This window comes from Squalius cephalus (assembly GCF_949319135.1).
Source record: "Squalius cephalus genome assembly, chromosome: 24".
NCBI classification, from domain to species: Eukaryota; Metazoa; Chordata; class Actinopteri; order Cypriniformes; family Leuciscidae; genus Squalius; species Squalius cephalus.
Window position 1 is genome coordinate 20528762 of NC_137145.1, and position 12314 is coordinate 20541075.

Consider the following 12314-nt stretch of genomic DNA (forward strand, 5'->3'; position numbering starts at 1 on the left):
TTCTGGGCGAGAACTCCCTGCGCATTCATGCAGCTTAGCATGGATAAGAGCAGGGAGAGCAGCAATTACCCCCCTTGGGGTAAACAGAACAGAACCAACATGAAAGTTTGCAAATATATTTAATTCAAGATTTCAAAGTACAATATTATTCGATAATTTATTCTGATTCAAGGGGAATCAGAATGCAAAATTCTGACTGGGCAAGAGGAGGAGCTGGGGATGGAGGAGGGTAATTCGCTCCTGAGAAACGCGATATCTGCTGATAATACTGAAGGAGCTTCTATATGTATACGGTGATCGGCGTCGTATTCCTATAGGTAGATGTGGATCAGCTGAGGGTCAGCTGATGCGAGCTTGACTAACGTGACCTGCCAGAACTAACGCTACGCTTGATGATGTGAAAAAAAGGGTTGAAAATGTGGAGAAATGCATGAAGAAAGAAGAAGAGGTCGTTCATCTTAAAGTCAGAGTCACAGAGCTGGAAAACTACTCAAGAAGATGGAACTTGAAACTTTATGGAATTCCGGAATCGATTGTGGATGTTAAGATCGAGACCATTCAGATCTGCCAAGCCATACTTCCTCAAGATCAGAATAAATTGGCGGAGGCAATTGACATCGTCCATCGACTAGGAAAGAGGCAACCGGGTGTGACAAAACCAAGAGGCGTAATACTTCACTTTCTATCGAGAACATATCGGGATGCAGTTTGGGCTGCGGCGAAGAACAACGCGTATTTACGTGAAAAGGGCCTCAGATTTGCTGAAGATCTTCCGCAGGCTGTTAAGGAGATCAGAGCTAAATTATGGCCTGCCATTCAAAAGGCACGTTGTGAAGGGAAATCGGCGTACTTTGTCGGGGCACGTGCCTTCATCGGTGGCGTCGAACTTCGTCTACAACAGATCGAGGAGGATCAGCGGATAGGTGACGAGGACAATATGTCTTAATATGATATCGTATGTTGCCCGTCTGGGCGCTTTTGGGACTTTTCAATTCAGGTAAAGATCACCTGAGGTCTTGTTTGCTCAGCGGTTATTGACTTCACCTGTCACTGCTGATGTTGATGCGCCGCGTTCGGTTAATTCTCTCAAGGATACTTACTTTTCGTTACAAAGGTGACATTGGGTTTTTCTTTTTGATTTTTCAAGTTTGTTGTTAATGTCTTTTTCGATTTTATCTTTAAATGCCAGAGGATTGAGACACACCTTAAAGCGTAAAGCTCTTTTTTTTGTTTTTCAAGCAATTTAAAACCAACTTTTGTTTTGTACAAGAATCGCATTCTATTCCTGAGGATAGCAAATTTTGGAGATCGCAATGAGGGAGTGAACAATTTTCCGATTGTTCTGAACGTTCAGCTGGTGTTCTTACTCTGTTGAATCGTTTTAATGGCAATGTTTTACATTCTGAAGGGGATTGTAATGGTCATTTTCTTATTCATGTTATATCTGTTATTAATATTACAATTTTAGTTATCAATATGTACAGCTACAACTCCAATGCATAAAATTCACGGCTACTTAACTTGATAGAAAGTAGAATAAAACACTGGTTGTCTAAATTTCCTAGTGCATATGTTATTGTTGGAGGGGATTTTAACATTACTCTTAATAACCAAATTGATCGCTGGCCCCCTGGTAAGGATTCTCCGACAACTAAGCAATTAAATCTGTTTTTGGATAGATACGATTTAATAGATATTTGGAGGGAAAAATTTCCAGACGATTCAGGATTCACTTGGTCCAACAAGAATCTTAGTAGCTGCTCGCGCATTGATTTCTGGTTGATATCAAATGACTTAAATAAAGAAGATATTTCAGTTTCTGTTCACCCGACTCCTTTGACAGATCATGAAGCAATTTTGATACGAATACATTTTTTTGCACTAGACAAGGGAATCACCAGAACGTCTTATTGGAAGCTCAATAATTCGTATTTAAAAATTGAAACTGTTAAGATAGAAATTAATCGCTTACTTGATTGCTATCTAAAGAAAGCTATTACAGAAAATTCTTATTCGAATAATTGGGAGTTATTTATGTACGAATCCTCAAAAGTTTTAAGGTCTTTTGGTAGTTCCTATATCCGGGCTGGAAGGGCAGATGAGGATAATGTTATTTCAAGCATTTCTTCTATTATTGTCACAGTTCTGTCACCTCGGTCTGGATTTTCCTATGGGTTTGTGACAGGGCTGTGACACGCCCGGTTTGTCATGTGTTTATGTTCAGTCTGGTCCTGTGTGAGCACATGAGTGTCTTGTTGTTTCTTGTGCCATGTGCTCTTGTCTAATTGTCAACCCCGCCCATCTTGTTATTTCGTTATTGGTTTATTTCCCCCACCTGCTTGCCTTGTTACCTCTTTTCTTTGTTAGTCTATTTAATCGCCTTGTGTTTGCTGTCTGGTGCCGATTCGTTGTATTGTTACGTGTTCCAGTTTGTGGCCTCTCATTTATGCCTAGGGTTGGAGTTTGTACCTTTCCAGTTTGGCATCCGAATAAATCACTCTGCATTTGAATCCATGTTTCTTGTCTACTTCACGTGACAGACGTGACAGAACGAATCGGCCATCATGTGGATTCAGCGGAGCGAACTTTGTCCCGCGGAGAGGGAGAATGGGATCTCCTTATTTAAGTATTTTTCCGTGTGTGCTCAGAGGAATGAGAAGATCAGGGCAGTCGGCCCTCGGTCGGGAGGCGGTGAGATCCGTACTGTGACTGTTAATAGTGTTAAGATCCCTGCTGATTTTCAGCGGTTTGAGGGAACCCGATTGGCCAGATTTTCTGGGACCCGCGGAGGCTGTAGGAGAGGAGGTGATAGAGGAGAGTTCCAGCATCACTCTTCACATCGGTCTCTCCTCGACCCAGAGGTTCATCTACCGCCGGGTTCGCCCATTAGAAGGACATCACTACGGGGACCGTTCAGCACAGATCCCTTACCACTGATCTCGTCCAGTATAAGGTCTTCGCCACTGATTCCATTCAGCGTAGGGACTTCATCGACGGTTTCGGAGTCTGCATGCAACCGTTCGAAGAGCCGGAGGAGGAGAAGGTCGGCGCCGGTTTATTCAGAGACGGTTCATGTCACGTCTGTCCAGCCAGAAACGGTTTACGTCACGTCTGCCCAGCCAGAGACGGTTCACGTCACATCTGCCCAGACAGAGACGTTTCACGTCACGTCGGCCCAGCCAGAGACGGTTCACGTCACGTCTGTTCAGCCAGAAACGGTTCACGTCACGTCTGCCCAGCCAGAGACGGCTCACGTCACGTCTGCCCAGACAGAGATGGTGCACGTCAGTCCCAACGAGTCGTCTTTTCACGTCAGTCCACCTAAGCCTGAACTCCACGTCAATCCTGCTGAGCATGAACTCCTGAGACCCATTCTGGTGACCTCTGGGACATTGTCAGATTACTTCGAGCGTCTGGCCAGAATCCTGGAGATGCCTTTCGGAGCCACAGTGTCCGTTCCTGAGACGGAGCCAGTGTCCGTTCCTGAGTCGGAGCCGGTGGTGCCAGTTCTAGTGCCCGAGCCGGTGGTGCCAGTTCCAGTGTCCAAGCCGGTGGTGCCAGTTCCAGTGCCCGAGCCGGTGGTGCCAGTTCCAGTGTCCGAGCCGGTGGTGCCAGTTCCAGTGCCCGAGCCGGTGGTGCCAGTTCCAGTGCCCAAGCCGGTGGTGCCAGTTATAGTGCCCGGGCCAGTGGTGCCAGTTCCAGTGCCCAAGCCGGTGGTGCCGGTTCCAGTGTCCGAGCCGATGGTGCCGGTTCCAGTTCCTGGGCCGGTGGTGTCTGTTCCTGTTTCTGGGCCGGTGGTGTCTGTTCTTGGGCCGGTGGTGTCTGTTCCTGAGCCTGCGCCGGTGGGGTCTGTTCCGGTTCCTGCGCCGGTGGTGTCGGTTCCAGTTCCTGCGCCGGTGGTGTCTGTTCCGGTTCCTGCGCCGGTGGTGTCTGTTCCGGTTCCTGCGCCGGTGGTGTCTGTTCCGGTTCCTGCGCCGGTGGTGTCGGTTCCAGTTCCTGCGCCGGTGGTGTCTGTTCCAGTTCCTGCGCCGGTGGTGTCTGTTCCGGTTCCTGCGCCGGTGGTGTCTATTCCGGTTCCTGCGCCGGTGGTGTTTGTTCCAGTTCCTGTGCCGGTGGTGTCTGTTCCAGTTTCTGCGCCGGTGGTGTCTGTTCCAGTTCCTGCGCCGGTGGTGTCTGTTCCAGTTCCTGCGCCGGTGGTGTCTGTTCCAGTTCCTGCGCCGGTGGTGTCTGTTCCAGTTCCTGCGCCGGTATCTGTCCCTGTGCCGTGGCCGCCCGGGGTTCGTCTCCGCCGTGTCCGCCCGGGGGGTCGTCTCCGCTGTGGCCGCCCGAGGGGTCGTCTCCACCGTGGCCGCCCGAGGGGTCGTCTCCGCCGTGGCCGCCTGATGGGTCGTCTCCGCCCTGGTCGCCGATGGACTGTCTCTCTCATCCTGGTGCCCTGCAAGATCTGTGTTATCCTGGCCCGTAATCTGGAATCTAGGCCCTCCCGTCCCTCCCTGGTTCTTTTACCTCTATCCCCTTTGTGTATTGGTGTCCTGGATTGTTTGTTTTGTTTTTTGTGGTCTTGCTCGTTGTGTGTTTTGTCTGGGTTTTGGTGTGCCTCCTTGGGAACGCCAAGTGGCGTCCCTTTGAGGGGGGGTAGTGTCACAGTTCTGTCACCTCGGTCTGGATTTTCCTATGGGTTTGTGACAGGGCTGTGACACGCCCGGTTTGTCATGTGTTTATGTTCAGTCTGGTCCTGTGTGAGCACATGAGTGTCTTGTTATTTCTTGTGCCATGTGCTCTTGTCTAATTGTCAACCCCGCCCATCTTGTTATTTCGTTATTGGTTTATTTCCCCCACCTGCTTGCCTTGTTACCTCTTTTCTTTGTTAGTCTATTTAATCGCCTTGTGTTTGCTGTCTGGTGCCGATTCGTTGTATTGTTACGTGTTCCAGTTTGTGGCCTCTCATTTATGCCTAGGGTTGGAGTTTGTACCTTTCCAGTTTGGCATCCGAATAAATCACTCTGCATTTGAATCCATGTTTCTTGTCTACTTCACGTGACAGACGTGACAATTATGGAAAAGGGGTTAGATATACACTGCTCAAAAAAATAAAGGGAACACTTTTTAATCAGAGAATAGCATCAAGTCAGTTAAACTCCTGGGATATTGATCTGGTCAGTTAAGTAACAGAGGGGGTTGGTAATCAGTTTCAGCTGCTTTAGTGTTAATGCAATTAACAGCAGGTGCACTAGATGGACAACAGTGAGACAACCCCCAAAACAGGAATGGGTTTTACAGGTGGAGGCCACTGACATTTTTTCACTACTCATCTTTTTGGACTGTTTTTCACCAGTTTTGCATTTGGCTAGGGTCAGTGTCACTACTTGTAGCATGAGGCGATACCTGGACCCTACAGAGGTTGCGCAGGCAGTCAATACGTGCCATTGCCAGAAGGTTTGCTGTGTCTCCCAGCACAGTCTCAAGAGCATGGAGGAGATTCCAGGAAGACAGACAGCTACTCTAGGAGAGCTGGACAGGGCCGTAGAAGGTCCTTAACCCATCAGCAGGACCGGTATCTGCTCCTTTGTGCGAGGAGGAACATGATGAGCACTGCCAGAGCCCTACAAAATGACCTCCAGCAGGCCACTGGTGTGAATGTCTCTGACCAAACAATCAGAAACAGACTTCATGAGGGTGGCCTGAGGGCCCGACGTCCTCTAGTGGGCGCTGTGCTCACTGCCCAGCACCAGGGAGCTCGATTGGCATTTCCCATTGAACACCAGAATTGGCAGGTCCACCACTGGTGCCCTGTGGTTTTCACAAATGAGAGCAGGTTCACCCTGAGCACGTGACAGACAGGAAAGGGTCTGGAGAAGCTGTGGAGAATGTTATGCTGCCTGTAACATCGTTCAGCATGACCGGTTTGGTGGTGGGTCAGTGATGGTCTGGGGAGGCATATCCATGGAGGGACGCACAGACCTCTGCAGGCTAGACAATGGCACCCTGACTGCCATTAGGTATCGGGATGAAATCCTTGGATCCATTGTCAGACCCTATGCTGGTGCAGTGGGTCCTGGGTTCCTCCTGGTGCACAACAATGCCCGGCCTCATGTGGCGAGAGCATGTAGGCAGTTCCTGGAGGATGAAGGAATGATACCATTGAAGGGCCACCACGCTCACCTGACCTAAATCCAATAGAACACCTCTGGGACAATGTGTTTCGGTCCATCTGACATCACCTGGTTGCACCTCAGACAGTCCAGGAGTTCAGTGATGTGCTGGTCCAGATCTGGGAGGAAATACCCCAGGACACCATCCGTCGTCTCATTAGGAGCATGCCCCGACGTTGTCAGGCATGCATACAAGCATGTGGGGGCCATACAAACTACTGAGTACCATTTTGAGTTGCTGCAATGAAATTTCAGCAAAATTGACAAGCCTGCTGCATCATTTTTTCACTTAGATTTCCGGGGTGTCTTTGAATTCAATCCTCTGTTGGTTGATCATTTTCATTTCCATCAAACGATGTGGCATCCTTTCGTTCATAACACATTACCCAGTCCATATTAGTATAGATATCCAGCATGATATTTTTCCCCATTGAGATCTGTTTTCAAAGTGTTCCTTTAATTTTTTTGAGCAGTGTACTTACAAATGAAGATCAATTAAGTCTGGCAGAATTGCAGAACAAATTAGACGAGATCTATAAAAGGAAAGCTGAGGGCGCTTTTATTCGCTCCAGAAAAAAAAATGGCTCGAGGAGGGGGAGCAGAATTCTGCTTATTTTTTCCGCTTGGAAAAACAACGTGCTAATTACAATACTGTACACCAAATCAGTATTAATGGCACTGTTACCTCTGATTCGAAGTTGATTTCTAAATTCTGCTCAATGTTCTATAGTAAGCTTTATACCTCTAATTACTCTGAACAATCAACATCCTCCTTTTTTGCCTCTCTAGATAAACCTAAGAGTATACTACCAGAAGATAAAGATCTTTGTGACAAACCTCTAAGTATTAAAGAAATAACAGATTCAATTGATCGATTAAAAAATAACAAATGGGACGGATGGACTTACTGGAGAATTGTATAAGTGCTTTGCCCCAAAACTGGCGCCGCTCTTATTTAACGTTGTGGCGAGCAGGACGAGGCTGAGGGCCATGGGAGAGCGGAACATTCAACATATTAAAATATGTTGAATGTTCGCCGGTTCCCGCCTCCTTCTTCCCGTAACATCTGAACTGCGTTACAAACGTATTTAATGAACGTATTTCTGTTGGCCAGCTTCCACCAAGCTTAAATCAGGGTCTTATTACTTTGATACCGAAATCAAAAAAGGATTTATTATTTATTGATAATTGCCGTCCTATTTGTCTGATAAACAATGACTACAAAATACTTGCGTCTATATTTGCTGAGAGAATTAAGACCGTCCTAGACTCGATTATTGATCAAACACAATCTGGTTTCATGAAGAACAGACATATTTCCAATAATATTAGATTAGTTTTAGATGTTCTTGATTATTCTCATCTGATTTCGGATCAAAGTTATATTTTATTTTTGGATTTCTACAAAGCATTTGATACTCTTTGTCACATTCACTGTCTGTCATCGTCCTGTCTGCACTACAGTTCCCAGAATCCTCCTTGTTTCCACACCTGAACTCACTCCCTTCATTACCCACCTGTTCGTCATCATCATCATCTGCATCACCTGTCTTGTGTTCATCTGTCTGTGTATTTAAGTTCCTTCTGTTCACTCCTCACTTGTCGGTCAATGTGTTTAATGTTTGGTTATCCTTGTTCTGAGCGCACGCTCCCTTTTGTTTGTATTTGTTTAATATTGAGAATTAAAACCTTGGAATTCATCATCTTCGTGTTCGTCTCCTACTTCATCCACCCAGAAGCCTGACAGAGGTGAATGAATAAGAAAGTGTGTCAAAAATGAACTCTGCGCTCACTCAAATTTAGACATCCCAAATGCAGTCTTTGCGTGCGGAATACGATTTAGTCTACGTTTAGCAGGACCTATTTGACATTACCTGAACGAGAATTATATTCAGAGAAGCCTACAGACGTCGAGTGCTGTCACCTGTAGCTCGCGATGCGCCTCAGGTAGAGCGCGCGCACATTAACTGCTATGAACTGCATGTAGCGCTTTAGCCAAGCCCAGTGTTTTGGATTTAAATGGTCCAGTTTTGACACATTTGCTTTGCTCAGCCGAGCATTGACGCTAAGCCCTGGGATTTCACCTCGTCCTTGAGAGACCAGCGCAAATCAACCCAAATAAAACATCCCGACCCTGTTTACCTCTCCTGGAGGGTCGTTTTCCTTCGAGACACGTGGACGAAGCCGTACACAACATTAGGGACCATAGAGCCGCAGCCTCTATAGAGGGACTCAGACAGGGTGGGAGGAGATCCCAGCAGGGTTCAGTTGCTCACCAATGGGTTTGTGGTCTGAAGACGAGCAGCACTCATCTCTTTCACATCCTTTGTAGAATTAAAATCTTGGAATTCATCATTTTCGTGTTCGTCTCCTACTTCATCCACCCAGAAGCCTGACAGATTGACCGACCATAAAGGAAAAGATGGAGATATGGAGGCAGGCCTTTGTGGGAACCCGCCAAGCTGTGTTCCGGGGTATCCGTGGAGGTCACAGGGGAGGATATGGGCGATATATCCGCACAATCGAACCTATCTCCAGGGATGACTTCTCTGATCTCCCTCCTCTCATCAGCCCAACCAAGCCTGCACTTCACGCCAGTCCAGCCGAGCCTGCAGTTCACGCCAGTCCAGCCGAGCCTGCACTTCACGCCAGTCCAGCCGAGCCTGCACTTCACGCCAGTCCAGCCGAGCCTGCACTTCACGCCAGATCTGCCGAAGCCAAGGCAGTATGCGTCATGCCCGCCGCCCCTGAGACTGTGAGCGTTATGCCCGCTGCGCCTGTGACAGACAGCGTCATGCCCGCAGAGCTTTTGTTTTCTTTTATTCCGTCGACCTTGAAGCTCCCTTCGCCGCTGGTTCCGTCCAGCTCAAAGCCTTCACCGCTGGTCCCGTCCAGCAGAGACCCTTCACCGCTGGTTCCGTCCAGTTCAGAGCCCTCTTCGCCGCTGGTTCCGCCCAGCTCAGAGCCTTCTTCGCCGCTGGTCCTGCCCAGCTCAGAGCCCTCTTCGCCGCTGGTCCCGCCCAGCTCAGAGCCCTCTTCACCGCTGGTCCCGCCCAGCTCAGAGCCCTCTTCGCCGCTGGTTCCGCCCAGCTCAGAGCCCTCTTCGCCGCTGGTTCCGCCCAGCTCAGAGCCCTCTTCGCCGCTGGTTCCGCCCAGCTCAGAGCCCTCTTCGCCGCTGGTTCCGCCCAGCACAGAGCCTTCTTCACAGCTGGTTCCATCCAGCAGAGACCCTTCACCGCTGGTTCCGTCCAGTTCAGAGCCCTCTTCGCCGCTGGTTCCGCCCAGCTCAGAGCCTTCTTCGCCGCTGGTCCCGCCCAGCTCAGAGCCCTCTTCGCCGCTGGTCCCGCCCAGCTCAGAGCCCTCTTCGCCGCTGGTTCCGCCCAGCTCAGAGCCCTCTTCGCCGCTGGTTCCGCCCAGCTCAGAGCCCTCTTCGCCGCTGGTTCCGCCCAGCTCAGAGCCCTCTTCGCCTCTGGTCCTGCCCAGCTCAGAGCCTTCTTCGCCGCTGGTCCTGTCCAGCTCAGAGCCCTCTTCGTCGCTGGATCTGCCCAGCACAAAGCCCTCACCGCTGGATCTGCCCAGCACAAAGCCCTCACCGCTGGATCTGCCCAGCACAAAGCCCTCGTCGCTGGATCTGCCCAGCACCGAGCCCTCGTCGCTGGATCTGCCCAGCACCGAGCCCTCGTCGCTGGATCTGCCCAGCACCGAGCCCTCGTCGCTGGATCTGCCCAGCACCGAGCCCTCGTCGCTGGATCTGCCCAGCACCGAGCCCTCGTCGCTGGATCTGCCCAGCACCGAGCCCTCGTCGCTGGATCTGCCCAGCACAGAGCCCTCGTCGCTGGATCTGCCCAGCACCGAGCCCTCGTCGCTGCCCAGCACCGAGCCCTCTCTGGTACCCGGGACTTTTCCCAAGTATTTTTTTGGGGGGGGGGCATAGGGCTCCGTCCTGGCCACTCGAGGGGCCATGGCCACCTGAGGGATCCTCACCACCATGGCCACCTGAAGGGTCTTCTCCGCCATGGCCACCTGAAGGGTCTTCACCGCCATGGCCACCTGAAGGGTCTTCTCCGCCATGGCCACCTGAAGGGTCTTCACCGCCGTGGCCACCTGAAGGGTCTTCTCCGCCATGGCCACCCGAAGGGTCCGCACCGCCTTGGCCACCCGAAGGGTCCGGACCGCCATGGCCACCCGAAGGGTCCTCACTGCCGTGGTCGCCTGAGGGGACATCACCGCCCTGGCCACCCGAAGGGTCCTCACCGCCGTGGCCGCCCGAGGGGTCGTCTCCGTACTGGCCACGCCCGAGGGGTCGTCTCCGTCCTGGCCACGCCCACAGCCTGCTCCACCGTGACCACACCCACAGTCTGCTCCGCCCTGGAGGCTTCCTGCCTTGTCTCCCTTGCCTTGTCTTCCCCGTCAGCCTCCAGGGCGCCCACCCTCCCACCCCTTTGGTCTTTCTACGGCGCGAGGACGCGCCTACCGGGAGGGGGGAGTAATGTCACATTCACTGTCTGTCATCGTCCTGTCTGCACTACAGTTCCCAGAATCCTCCTTGTTTCCACACCTGAACTCACTCCCTTCATTACCCACCTGTTCGTCATCATCATCATCTGCATCACCTGTCTTGTGTTCATCTGTCTGTGTATTTAAGTTCCTTCTGTTCACTCCTCACTTGTCGGTCAATGTGTTTAATGTTAGGTTATCCTTGTTCTGAGCGCACGCTCCCTTTTGTTTGTATTTGTTTAATATTGAGAATTAAAACCTTGGAATTCATCATCTTCGTGTTCGTCTCCTACTTCATCCACCCAGAAGCCTGACACTCTTGAGCACAAATTTATTTTTCTTAGTCTGGATAGATTTGGTTTTGGCCCTTTTTTTAGTGATGCAGTTAGAACTTTATATTGTAATGCCAACAGTTCAATTAAATTAAAACATTAGACTTCTTCTAGATTTGATGTTAAAAGGGGTATACGTCAAGGTTGTCCTATCTCTCCCTATTTGTTCTTATTAGCAGCTCAACTCTTAGTAGACCATATCAAGCAAAGCAACCTTGTAGGTATCTCAATTGCAGGCAGGGAGGTGATCATCAGCCAGTTGACCGATGACACCACTCTCTTCTTAAAAAATAGTGATCAAGTTGCAGTAACTCCAGGGGTAATTGATGCATTCTCTAAAGCTTCTGGTTTATTCCTTAATATATCTAAGTGTGAGTTATTACCTATTACAGAGTGTAATATTTCATCCATTTGTAATATTCCTGTCAGAGAAAAAATCACATATTTAGGAGTTGTAATAACTAAGAATCAAGCTACACGATGTTCTGAAAATTTTATTCCTGCTATTGACAAAACACGTAAAAAACTAGTGGCTCCAAAGAAATATTTAATTAAAAGGCAGGGTCTTGCTTACTAAAGCTGAAGGGTTATCTATTCTAGATTAACATATGCAGCTTTAGCTCTACATTTGGATAATGAAACTTGTAAAATGATAGATAATCTTTTATTCAATTTTGTTTGGAGGAATCGTACCCACTATATTAAAAAAACTGTTGTAATGAACACGTATGAAAATGGAGGTCTAAATTTTCTAGATTTTAAAACGTTAAATTACACTTTTAAAATGAATTGGATGAAACACTTCTTAAAATGCCCCTCTTCAATTTGGAACTTCATCCCAAATTATATATTCTCCCAGCTGGGTGGTCTTCAGTTTCTTTCGTTATGTAATTATAACATTGAAAAATTAAAAGTATGTGATCTTTTTAATGAAGATGGGTGTCTATATTCATATGGCGAATTCCTGGAAAAATTGAATTTTCCTGTCACGCCTAGAGAATTTTCCATCGTTTTCGATGCTATCCCCACAGGTGCTATTACATTGTTTAGAGGTTTGGATAGGACTTTGTTTACCACACCACCTATTTTTAATCCCACTCAAACAATGGTGGGCAAGATTTGTCTAGTTACATACTCTACCAATAGGTCCATTCGTGCTCTTTTTCAGAAAGATATTGTTACCAAATCTTATGTAATTACCTATTGGAGCAATTTTGTGGATATTGTGGACTGGAGAAAAGTTTGGTTATTGCCACATAAATACCTTGTTGTAAATAAAGTCAGAGAAGTCTCATTTAAATTAATTCATAGATTCTATCCAGTGAAAAGTTAC